Source organism: Leptonychotes weddellii, chromosome 12, assembly GCF_054177405.1.
Source record: "Leptonychotes weddellii isolate Sample4059 chromosome 12, ASM5417740v2, whole genome shotgun sequence".
Classification (NCBI taxonomy): domain Eukaryota; kingdom Metazoa; phylum Chordata; class Mammalia; order Carnivora; family Phocidae; genus Leptonychotes; species Leptonychotes weddellii.
The window spans coordinates 68,502,585-68,518,427 of record NC_138380.1 but is presented as its reverse complement, the minus strand read 5'-3'; positions in this window follow the sequence as shown (position 1 = coordinate 68,518,427).

Here is a 15,843-nt window from a genome sequence, read left to right as displayed (position 1 = left end):
TTTTTATGTATGAAAAACACATGACTGTCTTAATGACAAGGGACACTGAATGCCTGTATGTGAACTCACATTGGATTATCTCAGATAGCTTCTATGCACATGTGCACTTAAAAAAAACAAAAACAAGGGCACCTGGGTGGCTTAGTTGGTTAAGCGTCTGAGTCAAGTCATGGTCTCAGGGTCGTAAGATCAAGCCCCATGTCAGGCTCTGCGCTGGGCCTGGAAGCTGCTTGGGATTCTCCCTCCCTCTCCCTTTGTCCCCACCCCACCCCCACTGCTCTAAAAACAAAAGCAAAGAAGCAAAAAGCTAGACACTTAACAGACTCTATTCATCTCCAAAGAGGTTATTTCTGGTAATATCATTTAGCCAAAGCTGCAACATTGAAATAGTGACCAGGTGATAATAAATTGACTTAAATTAGTCATGCTTCAGTCAATGGCAAATAGAAGCCTGAATTTTAACCCTCTATGAACCCCCCTCTGTCTATACCAGCCAGAAGTGATTTCTCCCCCTCCCTAATCCAGCTGTTCATTATCTGTAGCTCTTATTTGATATTTATCGTTAATGTCATTTATGATTGGGACTTTTAAAATAATTTAGTAGTACAGCAACTTACACAAAATAAATGCTTGTTGAAAATATTAAGTGTTGTGAGTCTGATGTCAGAGACAGTTTTACAGGATTTAGACCAGCAGGCTAACTGCCCAGGTTACCATTAAGGTCCTTTGAAAATTCTATAGTCTCTACCAGCCTTAAAACTGAATCATTGTTCTCTCTTAAAATTAATCTACCATAATAGCACAAGAAGGGGTGTTGTCATGAGAGGCAGAGGCAGAGGGAAAGAAGCAGGCTCCCCGCCTAGCAGGGAGCCCAATGCGGGACTCGGTCCCAGGACCCTGAGATCATGACCTGAGCCAAAGGCAGATGCTTAACTGACTGAGCCACCCAGGCGCCCCCTATGTTAACTAGAATTTACATAAAAAAATGAAAGTATATTATTTTTACAATGGATAAACAATTAAATGAAATATTGTGTAAAGCTTGCGGATGGGGATAAGGAAGTGGGTCCAGGATCCCTGTTCTTGTCATCCATCTCTCAGTGGAGTTTGCTATTTATTAGGGAGCAAACAGCAAATACTATGCGGCAGACACTCTGCTAGATGCTGATGATATAAAGATAAACAGGCACAATGTCTGTCAAGGTGTGTGTGTGTGTGTGTGTATTTTCAGGGGTAAAAACTATTACTGTAATTTTAGTGTACAGGGCAATTTACAGTAATAGTTTTGTTTTTGTTTTTTTACAAACAAAACTGAACTTTCACATCTAAAATGATCACTGTCCTTTTCAATGTCAACACCCAAGGAAACTATGAACCAATTTAATGATGCCTGCCAAGAAATAAAGTCGTTTGAGCTTTTTAAAAATTTGTCTTCACAGTCTGCAGAAATAGGTTTTGAATGTCCTCAGTAGTAACAAATTCTGTAATTTACTGATAAATTTAAGCTTTAGAAACAAGAGACAACCTAGCATTGCAGCAAAGAACGTGGGCTTTACCATTACAGTTTGAGTTTAAGTTCTGGTCATTTGACATCGAACCATCGATTTATTCTCACCGCAAGTGAAATTCCTCAATTGTAAAATGAGATCGTGAATGTAGAGCAGTTCGCTTAGTACCCGGATGTGTAAGTTTTGAACGTTTACTTCTATTGTTCTCTTCATTATTGTTATTATTAGACTAGTAAGGGACTTACTTGAGAGAAGTTTCAGTTGAAAAATGAAATATTGCTATCAGGGAATGAGCCCAATTTTCTTGTGTGCTTGGTAAATTTGTTCTAAAGATTCTTCCTAAAGGGAAATTCTTTTGAAGTTCAATACTTATTTGGTTAGATCAATCCTGGTATATAGTATCTATTTAATCATTGTCTTACTTAACAGCCAAACCTTTTGCCCTCACATATCAGCACTGAGGAATTCCTAACATAAAAATAATAACATGTCCTTAAATGGTTTTTGAATTTGCAGAGTTCATAAAAAAAAAAGTCATTTCCTTTTTTGGTTTTTTAATTGTTTTATGATTCATTGACTTTGAACTTGTCTAATCTGAAATGAACTCTCTCCTGGGAACAAGGTCAGATCAGTTCAATGAGCTGATGTTCACTCATTTTTTATTTTTTTTATTTTTATTTTTATTTTTTTTAAAGATTTTATTTATTTATTTGACAGAGAGATAACGAGAGCAGGAACACAAGCAGGGGGAGTGGGAGAGCGAGAAGCAGGCTTCCTGCTGAGCAGGGAGCCCGATGTGGAACTCGATCCCAGGACCCTGGGATCATGACCTGAGCCGAAGGCAGACGCTTAACGACTGAGCCACCCAGGTGCCCGTTCACTCATTTTTTTTTTAAGGTTTGTATTATTTCACATCTACTTAAAATATACTTCCATACATAAGGAACATTGTGCTAATAGACCAATGTATGGTTGGTTAGATCTGCTTTTACAGTTATAACCTAAGTTAAGGAATGTTTTATTTTAAATTTATATTGGGGGGGTGCCTGAGCCTGGGTGGCTCAGACGGTTAAGCGTCTGCCTTCGGCTCAGGTCATGATCCCAGAGTCCTGGGATCGAGTCCCGCATCGGGCTCCCTGCTCCTTGGGAGCCTGCTTCTCCCTCTGCTTCTCTCTCTCTCTCTGTCTCTCATGAATAAATAAATAAAATCTTTTAAAAAAAATTTATATTGGGAATTCACTCAATCATTCATTCAACACTAGTATTTGAGCACCTGCTATATGTCATGTGCTATTTTAAGTTGGCATGTAGCCATGAACAAAGCAAACAAAAAATCCCTGCCCGGGTAGATCTTATATTTGATGATGGGGGTAGGCAGATTGGCAAAAGCATAAAACAAAATAAGTGATTTAGTATGTTAAAATGTGGACAGTGCTACGGGGAAAACAGATCAGAAGGAGACCAGGTGTACCTGTCAAGGAAAGATCACAGTTTTAAGTAGGATGACCTCATTTGAGCCAAGACAGGCTAGAAATGAGGAAAGATGTGAGTAAGGAGTTAAACTCTTGGAAATCCTTGAATATTAACACTTAAAATTATTTCTGTAAAATGGTTTCTATTGTAGGGTAATTCTCATGCTCCAGTGTTTCTAGATTCATGGATGTTAAGGTTTATAAGAGAAAGTAGAGGTCACTGCATGAAGTTCCTTCATTATACCAAGTCTCTAAAACGCTATGAAACTGGGGCACCTGGGTGGCTCAGTCAGTTAAGCACTGGACTCTCATTTTCGGGTCAGGTCATGATCCCAGGGTCCCAGGATAGAGTCCCGCATCTGGTTCCCTGCTCAGTGGAGAGCCTGGTCTCCCTTTCCCTCTGCTGCTCCCCCTGCTTGTGCACTCATTCTCTCTCTCTCTCTCTCTCAAATAAATAAATAAAATCTTAAAAAAATAATAAAAATAAAAAATAAAATGCTAAGACACTTGACCAAGGCCACACAATCAGTTAGAAAAAGGATCGAGCCAACAACATAGGTTTTCTGACACTGAGTTTGCTGTTCTTTTAACGTATTGAGAGGGGATTCTGATGGTGAGGATTTCAGATTGGTTGGTATGGGATACACGTTAGGGGAACAGGTACATTCATATTCTCTGGCTGTTTTACTTCATATTTAAGTAAAGTTTCTCTCATTTTGATTTTGTTTTTGCCTTTGATCAATCAGAGTAGTCTGTTTTAATTACCATCCTTCAGGACCCAGGAGAAGGGCTATCAGTTCCAGAGTGCATTCTATTTATTTGCCTTAATGGTGTCTGCAGTCCAATTATGTAAAATTTTGGGCCTGAGGTTTATTCTATTGTTCAATACTTAGAAAAAGATGAAAAAAATATTGCTCATTACAAGTTGCATTTTTGTTGCAACTACTAGTAAGAGGATCTATGAAAATACCTTCAGTATTAACACATAAATTGAGGGGATGATGCTAACCACAATAACATAAAAAAATCATAAAACTTTTATTGTGTGACCTTTTCATGATATGCTGATGAAATCTGATTCTTATCTTTTAATTTCCCTTGCATTAGTCCTTCCCAATGAGGTATTCTATAATTCTGCCAAATATTTGACTGTCCTGTCTCTGTTGCGTGATATGGCATGGCATGACGTTGTGGTTATCGTGTTCCTTCTAATTGGCCATTCATATTACAGTGCTTTTTTCTGGGAACTGATAATAGAGTTTGCAATTAATATTCTGCTATCATTTCTAGCTTTGTGCCTTTTATTTTACTGATTACTATGCATTTATGCATTAAAATCAAATAGTGCTCCCCCAAGCCAACTATAATTTCATCATATGGCAAAGGCAAACCTTCTTACTATTCTGTATCAAGTTTTCCTCATCCCCAGTCATCTTTGTTACCATTAAAGATAGTAAATTCTAAAGCTCATTCTGTGGAAATTGCCACCTGGGTGGCTCAACAGGTCTCATGTTGAGCACTAAACTTTTGATCCTGTCCCCAAGTTGGTTTCTCTTTCAGTAAGCACATCTCAATACACAACATTTACTTTGTGTCAGAAACCTGGGGGTGGACAGGAGTCATCCTTGGAACCCCTTTTCCCTGCTTTCTCTGTCCAGTTCCTGAATCCAACTTCTTCTCAACAGTGACAATAACCTTGTCCAAACCACTATAACCACTATTCTTTCTTACTTGGGCTAATATCAGAGCTTCCTAACTAGTTTCTCCAATTCCATTGTAGATCCCTTCTAATCCACTCCCCACACAGCAGCCAAAACAACTTATAAAAATGCACATATGACCATGTTACACCCCCAGGTAAGACTGGCAATGGTTTCCCATTGCCCTCAGATTCTATTGTGAAGGCCCTCCATGATCTGGCTTTTGCTCATCTCTCTAGACTCAGGCTACTTCTCTCTTTGCTCCTTCAGGATCCAGCCATGCTGGCCTTCTGGCAACTCCTTGGAGCTTTGCTGTGCCCTGTGTTCCTACTGCCTGGACTTCTGACACAGTCTTTCTGTACCCTCTCCCACCCCTCCCAATTGCCCAACATGTGTTTGCATGAACACACACACACACACACACACACACACACACACCTCATCACCTTGCTAATGTTCATTCATTCTTCTGGCTTAGTGTAAAAATCACTTCCTCAAGGAAATGTTCCCTATGCTTCCTGATTAGATTTGGGCCCCCTGATAGTAGTTCATCAAGTATCTTATATTTCTCTCACATCACAATCGCAACTTCCGCTCATTACAAAATGTCTTTCCCATTCCGATGTGAGCTCTATAAGCACAGTTTATCTCTGCTTTGTTCTTCTGTTTCCCAGCAAATAAAGCACAGTGTGCACTCCATAAATATTTGTTTGAATGAAGGAATGACTAAATTAATATCATTGCTAGTTCCCCTCATTTCCCCCTCATTATATCCTACTGGGTACCCTTGTTTTTCAATCTTCATTCCACGTTTGTAGAACAATATTACAAGGTCTTAGCTGGCAAACAACATGACTACTCTCATTTGTCATCCTCAGAAAGAGCCCCATCTCTTGAGACTAGGAAGAAAGTAACACATTAGTATTTTTTTAAAAAATTGGCTAGAGCATGTCTGAAATTCTTGGATCTATGGAGATTTGCTTTTTGGGCTTATGTTGAATTAATTATACTTGGAAATGCTAATACTTCCTTAATACTTGTTATTAGATTTGGACATCTTCCATCTTTAGGGTTTGAAGTAGTATGCAAGTTTTGTGGATAGAAACTAAGTGACATGTACACACCTTTTATAACTAAATGATGTTCTATAAACAAATACATCTCAAATATCAATTGCATGGTATCTGAGTATTATCTCTTAGATGATGCTTAAAACAGATTGTTTTAGCATTTCTATAAGCTCTGAAAGATAAGATATTCACTGACCACCTGACTACAGAGAATCAGCTAAAAAGGCAATGTTCTCATTTCATTGAGTGTAGAATAGCTCGTCATTAACTTTCCTTTTAAGAAATCATAGTAACTCTTATATACCTTGAGAAAAGGTCTATGCTTCTGGCTGAAGTTTTCTTTCTTACACACCATGTTTAGGACAGTGATAACAGTGATAATATTCACTGAATACTGTATTATGTAAAGCCATTATCTTCCATCAACTCATTATTAAAAATTATGGGCTTATGGAATGTCAGAATGAGGAGGGGAAAAAAGATTTTAAAACATATGCATTCATACCTTCCCATTCTATGTCTTTCCTCATTATCCCAATTATTCCCAATTTCTCAGACACTTCCCTTGCCTCCTTTAAAGGAAATAACTGCATAAATCCTGTAACCCTCTTGATGGAGAAGACTTTAGAAAGAAGAGGGGCTTTTTTCTTTTGTAAAGTTTAACTTTTAATTTATATCCTGATTTGAACTGCCTCATCAGAACAGATAAGGCAAATTTTCATGAAGTTTATTGTAAGATTGAGGTTCTTGGAGTAGAATTTTCTCACTGCCACATAGATTGAAAACTCCTTTATGCTTTCTTACAAACACTGCCATGACCCTAGTATTGTGAATGAAGGACTTTAGGAAGGATACCTTGATCAAACTGACATTTAGATCCACTAGGGATTAACTCTCCAGGATTTTGCTTCTTAAACACCCTTTCTTTAAATTGTAGAAGAAAACATTTAAAAACCACAAAACCATTAAAGTAGGATACTGGTGTTTCTTCACCATCCTAGAATCATCATACATGATACTCTTTTAGTCTACTCTTTTAGTCAAGAAGACATGAAGGAATACATGGAATTGTACAAATCAAACATCTAGACTCAGGTTCCATGCCATTACTCCCAGGTCATTACTCCCAGTATTAAAAACTGTTCCCACACACACTCCACTCACAGAGACTCTGACAACACCTTTCTGGATTTAATTACTGATCTTCCCATGTCCCAAGGCTATCTATCCTGAGTGCTATGTCATCCAGAAACTAACTCTGAAAATAACTCATCAAATCATTCAAATATACTCCAGCTTATGAGTTTTATTAGGCCTAATTTTACCTTTGAGAAGCTTGAAAATACATAACAATCACTAGTTCAGGTTGGCTTGAAGTCTTCATGAGCTCAAATTGCTTTCCTTGGCACCTTGATGGAGACCATTTTAAGTTCTCCTTCCAACAACAAAACAATGCACCTCGAATATTTATCCTCTCAAACTGATATAGTTACATTTCGTATTAACTTATGTGGTCTACTTAGGGGAAAAAAATCAAACATGGAAATATGGGTTCTCCAAAAAAAAAAAAAAGTCCTTAAGTAGTACACTAGCTGTCTGAAAAATCTAAATTCTGTTTCTTAAACATGTAATGTTCTGAACCTGAGGAAGCATGGAGAGGTGGTTAAATATATGGATTCTAGAATTCAAATTTCTTTCTGGGATCCTGGACGCAAATTTCTGTTCTGCCACTCACTCACTGTGTGGTATTATACAGCCTTTTAATTTCATCGAATCTTCATTTCCCTTTCTTTATAATGAATATAATCATAGCCCTGCTTGTGTCAGGATTGTGTGAAAAAACACCTGATTTATAGCTCAAAAAATATTAGTCATTATTTTTATTTCCTTCCTTCAAACGCATTAGGAGCTCCTTTGAGGGAAAGGACTAACTCATTTCTCTTTGTATCCAGAGTGCTCAGTACAATTGCTCAATAAATATTTGTCAAATGTTGTTGTTACAGGATTCTTAGATCTCCGGGAACATCTGCAACATTCTATTAAAAAATGTTAAAATAATGTATTTCCTTTGGGATCAGATTACCAGGGCATAGTATGTGGTGGCAAAGAGCAAGGAACTCCTTCCAATACTGGTCAAATCTTGATCATACCAGAATATCTAAAAACCTTCCAAATTATGTAATTTTCTTCAATAAAGGTAATTCATTATATGCATAACTACACATGATTAATGTATACCTCTGTAACATACTTATGTAGTCATAAATCAAAAATGATTTCTTCATGAAACCTCATGTCCTGATTCTTTTATTTGCAAAATGTACACAAAACCAAAAGCCAAATCTGCACAGATCAAAGAATTTCAGAGAAGCACTTAAAAAAATTAATGCTTTCTTTTTTTTTTTTTTAAAGATCTTATCTATTTATTTGACAGAGAGAGATTGCAAGAGCAGGAACACAAGCAGAGGGAGTGGGAGAAGCGGGCTCCCCGCCAAGGAGGGAGCCCCATGTGGGGCTCCATCCCAGGACCCTGGGATCATGACCTGAGCCGAAGGCAGACACTTAACGACTGAGCCACCCAGGTGCCCCAATGCTTTATTTTCTTTATAGTGCCGAAAGATGATACTGGCACAAACTGAATAATCAGAAGACAACAGTGTGGTGACTCATAAATTAACTCTGTTGTATATTAGAAAATAACATGTAGTAAAAGAAGCATTACAAGTAATGGTGAAGAAGGATTTTTCAATAAATTTTATTTGAGCAATTGGCTATTTATGTAAAAATAGATCCATTTAGATTTTTACCTCATACCACCTACCAAGGCTATTTTGGACACGTGCTTTAAAGTAAATAAAAAAGAAAGCACAGACAAATTGGAAGGTATAATTAGATATGTATCAAACTTCCAAAGAGAGAACTTTGTAAATTTAGAAGTAATAGAAAAAAATCACAAAAGAAAGGATTGACAGATTTGACAACATAAAGACATAAAACCTCTGTGGGTCAAAATAATTTAAAGGCAAGCCAGACTAGAGAAAATGTTTACAGCAGACATGAAAGACCAAAAATCAGTATCTTTACTGACCAGTGAACATTCTATTACAGAGAATTCCTACTAGGTCTCAATGTCTGCATCTGCAAAATGGAGATAAAACAGTCTCTTATAGGGTTTTTATTTGAATTAAATGAAATAATGTATGTACAAGTCCTAGCACATAGTAAGCAACTAATGAGTTTATTTTTAGTTTCCCATTATACAAATATAAAGAAAATTAATGACTTTACAGTGCTGAGATAACACTAGATACATGGCATGTGGCTCTTGGCTAAACAAAATTAGACATTTTAAAAGATAGAAATACTCAATCCAAGGGCAAAATAATAATTGGTACTTAGTAACAATAACTTGGCCTTTTTGTTGTTGTTTTGTGTTTGCCTGTCTTCTATGGAAAGATTTTTTTTAAAGTAATCTAACTGGTAAGGTGTGGTGAAACATGCATTTTTATGCATTGCCATTGTATTTGTTTTTGGTTTTTTTCTAAGATTTTATTTATTTATTTATTTGAGAGAGAGAGAGTGGAGGGAGGGGCGGGGGGTAGGGAGAGGGACAAGCTGACTCCTTGCTGAGCCCAGAGCCCGAGGTGGGACTTGATCTCACATCCCAGAGATCATGACCTGAGCCGAAATCAAGAATCATACGCTTAATCAACTGAGTTACCCAGGCACCCCAGCATTGCCATTATATTTGCAAATTAATGTAAATCTCTTAGAAAACAATTTGGCTTAAAAAAAAAAGCCAAAAGACATAAACAAAAACCTTACAAGTGGGGCACCTGGGTGACAGTCAGTTAAGCTTCTGACTCTTTGTTTCAGCTCAGGTCATGATCTCAGAGTTGTGAGATCAAGCCCCACATCAGGCTCCACACTCAATGCAGAGTCTGCTTAAGACTCCTTCTCCCTGTACCCTCCCCCCAACCCCCACTCTTTCTCTCTCCCTCAAATAAATAATCTTAAAAAAAACAAAAAAACAACCTTACAAATATTAACATCTGTTCTAGTAATTAGATTACTAACTAGATAATGGTTTGAGAAAAGTAATTCTAAATACAAAATAGCTTTATGACAAAGGTGACTATCACAGTATTATCTGAAGTGCAAGTAATGCACTGGAAATTAATTAATTATCCTACAATAAGGATATAAAAGTAAATTATGGTTTATGACCACTTTCATATACAAAAGGACTCTGAAATAACACAGCAAGAGTTTACGATCCAAGTAAGTAAAAAACACAGGGTATAGAATTGTTTTTAGCATATGATTACAATTGTATAATAATCTTTGCACACAAAAAAGCCCTGAATATTTGGGTAAAGAAAATGTGAATTATTCTTTCCAAAATTTAAAAATAGGCATGTACTATTATTTTATGAGAAGCCTGATATAACTTTAAGTAAAACTTTACTGAAAGAAAAACTTATGCTTTTAGCTTTTGAATTTTATAAAGTCTTACCAGAATATAAAGGATTATTATTTAAAATGAAGAGTTTATATATTTTTAAAAGCCCATTTAATGTCAGTTTTTCCATTTAAATATTTGATTTTATGTAATGGGCAAGGCATTGTGCTCTGTGGCCCATGTTTCAGATAAAAAAGATAAAAAAGAATACAAATTTGCTCTTGGCTTTAAGAAACTCACAATTAGTAGAATAAATGAAGTGTTGCCATATAATAAGATTTCTTTTTTATAGTTGAATTTAGTACAGGAGAAACGCACCCTTTAAAATTTGGTTCTGAGTTATTGAAGCATAAGACTAAGTTTGAGATGCTTACCTATTGGTATGTCAAGGCTCATGGAGACAGTGAATGAGGATATGTGGAAACTATTACATTTAGGTTTAACTGAAACTCACATATCTTATGTCTAGGTGCACAGTGGAGAATTACTTGTCCCAAGGGGCAAAGAGGCACCTTCAGTGAAGGCACTCCTCACACGAATGGGTCTCTACTGGTCTCTGCCAACACTTGAAAAAACAGCTTTCAGGGCTGTTTAAGCTAGGTACTAACTGTTCCCATTTTTTTCCTTATTAATACTTCCATGTATATTGAATATATCTTGCTTTCCATAGGTTTTAGGGTGTTTTGGTATATTTTTATTCTGAGTCATTACATGTAGGTTTTAAAATTGTACCATCAGAAGACAATCTGATATCCAGGTTCAGTAGGAAAACTTCATTACAGCTCTTAAGAACAGAGCAAATACTTCAAACACAACTATTCCACATAAACTTTCTTTTCTGTTTTTCTTCTCTTTGTTTTTGTCTTTTTGTAATTTATTTCCCAGAGATACCTGAATTACATTACAGAAACTTTATTTTAAATATTCTTTGCTCAGAAATAAAACTTGAATTTCTTTCAGTCAAATATTAGTTCTGAAATGGGAAATTGCCAACTTTGAAAGCTTTATTTCTGTTTATTAACCTGTAAAAACAGCTATTTCTATCCTTTAGGTTCATGATAATATCTAATTTCCTTTACTTGCTTGCTCCTCATTTTAACCAAGCTACTCTAAATACTGTAATAATTCTTTTACTTTATAAAGTTAGTTCTCTATCCCAAACCAAAAAATAAAATTATAATATGATGAAAAAAAAACTTGACTAGTATTTATGTACTGTAGCTTACAACATTTCCTAGTTTATAGCATTTCAAAGTTCACTCATGACCTTGCATTGCAAAGCATCAGATCAAATAACGATATTTCTCGAGGTAAATCTTATTAAGTAAGAAGAGCATTGCAATCCAAAATAAAGCAAAATATAGGGTGTTAAAGGTCAGCCAGTTTAGATATTTACAACAATTAAACTATTGGTTTCACCTTTTATTTGTATTACTGGTTTGTTTCCTGTCTCTCCTGCTACACTGTAAATTCATTAAGGAAAGAGCTCTGTATCTTGTCCACTTCTGTAATTCCTCAAAGCCTGTGCCCAGAATAGGGGTTTCATCTGCACTGGTTGACTTAATGAATGAATAAGGTTGGGCTGTGCATTCACTCCATGGAGTTAACGAGAGGCCTAGAAATGAAGAAGGCAAAAATGGGGAGTTACTGTAATATAATCTACCTGCTCCTTGCCCCCAATCTCAATCCCCTCCCATTCAAATTCTATACTGCACCAGAGTGACCTTTTTAAGGTTGATAGAAAAACAAATCTAACCGGGGTACTCTTCTGACTAAAACATTTCGATGACTCTCAACTGCTATCACAGTCCAAGCACTTCGAGGGAGGGAAGAAGCTGTCTTACTAATTTTTGTTAACGCCAGCAAAATACTTAGAATACAAGCACTCATCAAGGATGAGTGAATGAAAAAAAGGGAGATAAAGTAGGAAAAGAAAGCTGAGGCTGGTCTCATTGATTCAAAAAGTAACAATTGAACAACTATCAAATGTCAAATACTGTTCTACATCAGTGAACAAAACACCAAAATGTTTGCATTAGTGAAATTTTATGTCATAGTGAGAAGAGATAGAAAAGGAACAAATGGATGAGTGGAAAATAATATAGTATTAAGATGGTGATAGGTGCTGCAGAGACAAAGCAGTGAAAAGAAAAATATAGGGAATCCAGAAGAATAGGGTTTGTAATTCAAATAGGGTATCAGGATGCCTCGCTGAGTAGGTGACTGAAAGAAGAAAGAGCATGGGTCCTGTTCTTATCTGGGGTACAACAGTACAAAGGCCCTAAGGCCCCGAGGCATGCCTGGAATGTCCAAGGACCAGCAGGAAGCTGGTGTGGCCAGAGCAGAGTGACCAAGGGGCATGAGCAGTAGGATACCATGTCATAGAATTAACAGTGACATATAATTAGATCCTGTAGGGCCTTTCACTTGGAGAGAGAAAACCACTGGAGAGTTTGGAGCAGAGGAGTAACATAATCATCACTGGCTGCTCAATTGAAATGAGACTGTTGGAGGCCCAGGGCAGAAAGGAAGCCCGTCCAGAGGAGTAGCAGTGGAGGTAGTGAGAAATGTTCAGATTCTCCATATATTTTGAAGACACTGCCAACAAGATTGTAGAAGTGACCAAAGGAGGAAGGAGAAGAAGGGCAAGTGGTCATATCAGAATTTCCAAGGTTGATAAATTTGAAAAGGTATGTTTAATCTAGTTTTATATTGGGGAAAAAAGATTTTTCAATACAGACCACAGAAAGTACAGATCTACAAAATCTCCTTGGCTGGTGGGGCTGAAGGATACTCAGATTACCGAAGAGAGCATTGAGAGAGAGCCTAACAATTAACCTCGTTCTTGGCTTTGTTAATAAGTATGTGGAGTGCTGTGAATTGTGTGAGACTGCTGAATCACAGACCTGTACCTCTGAAACAAATAATACATTATATGTTAAAAAAAAAAAAAAAAGATAGTGGGAAGGGAAAAATGAAGGGGGGAAATCAGAGGGGGAGACGAACCATGAGAGACTATGGACTCTGAGAAACAAACTGAGGGTTCTGGGGCGGGGGGGATGGGTTAGCCCGGTGATGGGTACTGCGTGGAGCACTGGGTGTTATACGCAAACAATGAATCATGGAACACTACATCAAAAACTAATGATGTAGTGTATGGTGATTAACATAACATAATAAAATTTAAAAAAAAATAAGTACATTCATAGTAAATGGAACGTGTAATTTGTATCTCTATGGCTATTGCTCCAAGTAAGTATAAGACATTTTAAGGAGAGTCGATTTTTTTAAACATTTTATTTATTTATTTATTTGACAGAGAGAAAGAAAGAGAGAGAGCACAAGCAGGGGAGCAGCAGAGGGAGAGGGAGAAGTAGGCTCTGCACTGAGCAGGGAGCCCAATGCGGGGCTCGATCCCAGGACCCTGAGATCATGACCTGAGCTGAAGGCAGACGCCCCAAGGAGAGTAGATTTTTAACATAAACTTTGATGTAATAGTAATGGGATAAAATAATAAGAAGCATCTGCCCTGAAACTTATGTACCTGAGTGTTATTTATATCTTATATTTGGTATTTTCTATTACTTGGAATAATAAGGCATCTTAAGGATGAGCATATCCTGAGCTGTTACTGAGTTGTGACTTCTGGGTTGTGAGATCTTGGAGGTCTTGTGCAGTGTGAGTGTATAGAAGAAAACAACAAAGATGATTCAGAATAACCAATTGGGCAAACTGGACAATTAGAGAACATTCTTTATAAAACTATGAAGAAGAGGAAATGTCTGATAAGGAAGGATAGATCTTCTGCCCAATCTGGAACTGACACAATTTCTTGTGTTCAAAAAAAAAAGAAAGAAAGAAAGAAAACAATATTAAGGTCAATTTCACAAAGCCTTTGCTAAGCCACGTAATACAGTTTCGGAGATACTGGCTGAATCCAGACTTGATGCTCTGGTTCTTCTTCCAGGAAGAACAATTAATAATAATAGTTAATAGCTAACACTTGTTAAACACTTCCTATACACTCTGTCTTAAGAGTTTCATTCGTATTTCATTTAATCTCTTCCAAACCCTATGTAATAGGTACTCTCATCATTATACTAACTTCAGAGATCAGAAAACTGAAGGACGTAGAAATGTCAGTTCCCCAAGGTGACCAGAGCTCATGAAGGACAGAGCCAAGAGTTATTACACAACTTCTTGGTAAGGGCACATAGAATTTGTCTGAAAAGAGTTCAGTAAACCATATTCACTGTATCCTTTGAGAGTTAACAAGAAAATCCACATATATTGTTAAGGAGGACTAAATAGAGTAATGCTTAATTTTGTGTCAACTTGACAGGCTATTTGGTGCCCAGATTAAAATTACTTCTGGGTTTGCCTTTGAAAATGTTTTGGATGAGATTAGCTCTTGAATTGATGGATTCAGTAAAGTAGATTTCACTCCCCAATGTCAGTGGGCATTGTCTAAGCCACTGAGGGCTTGAATACAACAAAAGATAGAGAAAAGAGGAATTCACCATCTTTTCTTTTTCCTGCCTCACTGCTGAGCTGGGACTTATCATTTCATCCCACCTCATCCTTATTATATAATATTATATACATAATATTTTATGCACAACATAGATTATATATAGTGTTGTATAATATAGTATTTTATATATACTGTTATTTTTAAAAAATATTTTATTTATTTGAGAGAGGAAGAGAGAGAGAGAGAGCTGAATGGGGGGAGTGGCAGAGAGAGAGGGAGAAGCAGGCTCCCTGCTGAGTGGGGATACTGGCTGAACCCAGACTTGATGCTCTGGTCCTTCTTCCAGGAAGAACAATTAATAATAGTAGCTAACACCTGTTAAACACTTCCTATACACTCTTTTTTAAGAGCTTCATTCATATTTCATTTAATCTCCTCCAAACCCTATGTAATAGGTACTGTCATCATTATACAAACTTCAGAGATCAGAAAACTGAAGGACGTAGAAATGTCAGTTCCCCAAGGTGACATAGAGCTCATGAGCGGGGAGCCTGATGTGGGGTTCACTCCCAGGACCCTAGGATCATGACCTGAGCCAAAGGCAGACACTTCACCAACTGAGCTACCCAGGCGCCCCTATATACTGTTACATAAACATATAACACAATAGTATATATATACATAGTATATACACTATTTTATATATATATAAAATACTATACATACATATATACGATAGCGCGCACACACACACACACACACACACACACACACACTATTGGCTCTGTTTCTCTGCATAACCCTGACTGATAGAGGTAGAGAAAGTGTATCTGTGGTAAGGCGGAGCAGGGGACAAATCCATAGGAATGAGATACGGACTGATTTAGGTTATATGTTCTAATTTAGTCTATCCTATTAGAGTTCTGCCCAACCCTGCAAACTGGAATTCACAAAATCAGTAAAATAAGATTATCTAGATCTGATGGCCTGGGGTTCTGTTAAATGGTTTAAGACATTGGTCTGATTGCTAAATTTCACTTAAGTGGGGGGTAGCTGAGGCATAACCAGGACAATTCTGCACTCAGTCATTGCCTTTATTATTTTTTTATTATGTTATATTAATCACCATACATTACATCATTAGTTTTTGATGTAGT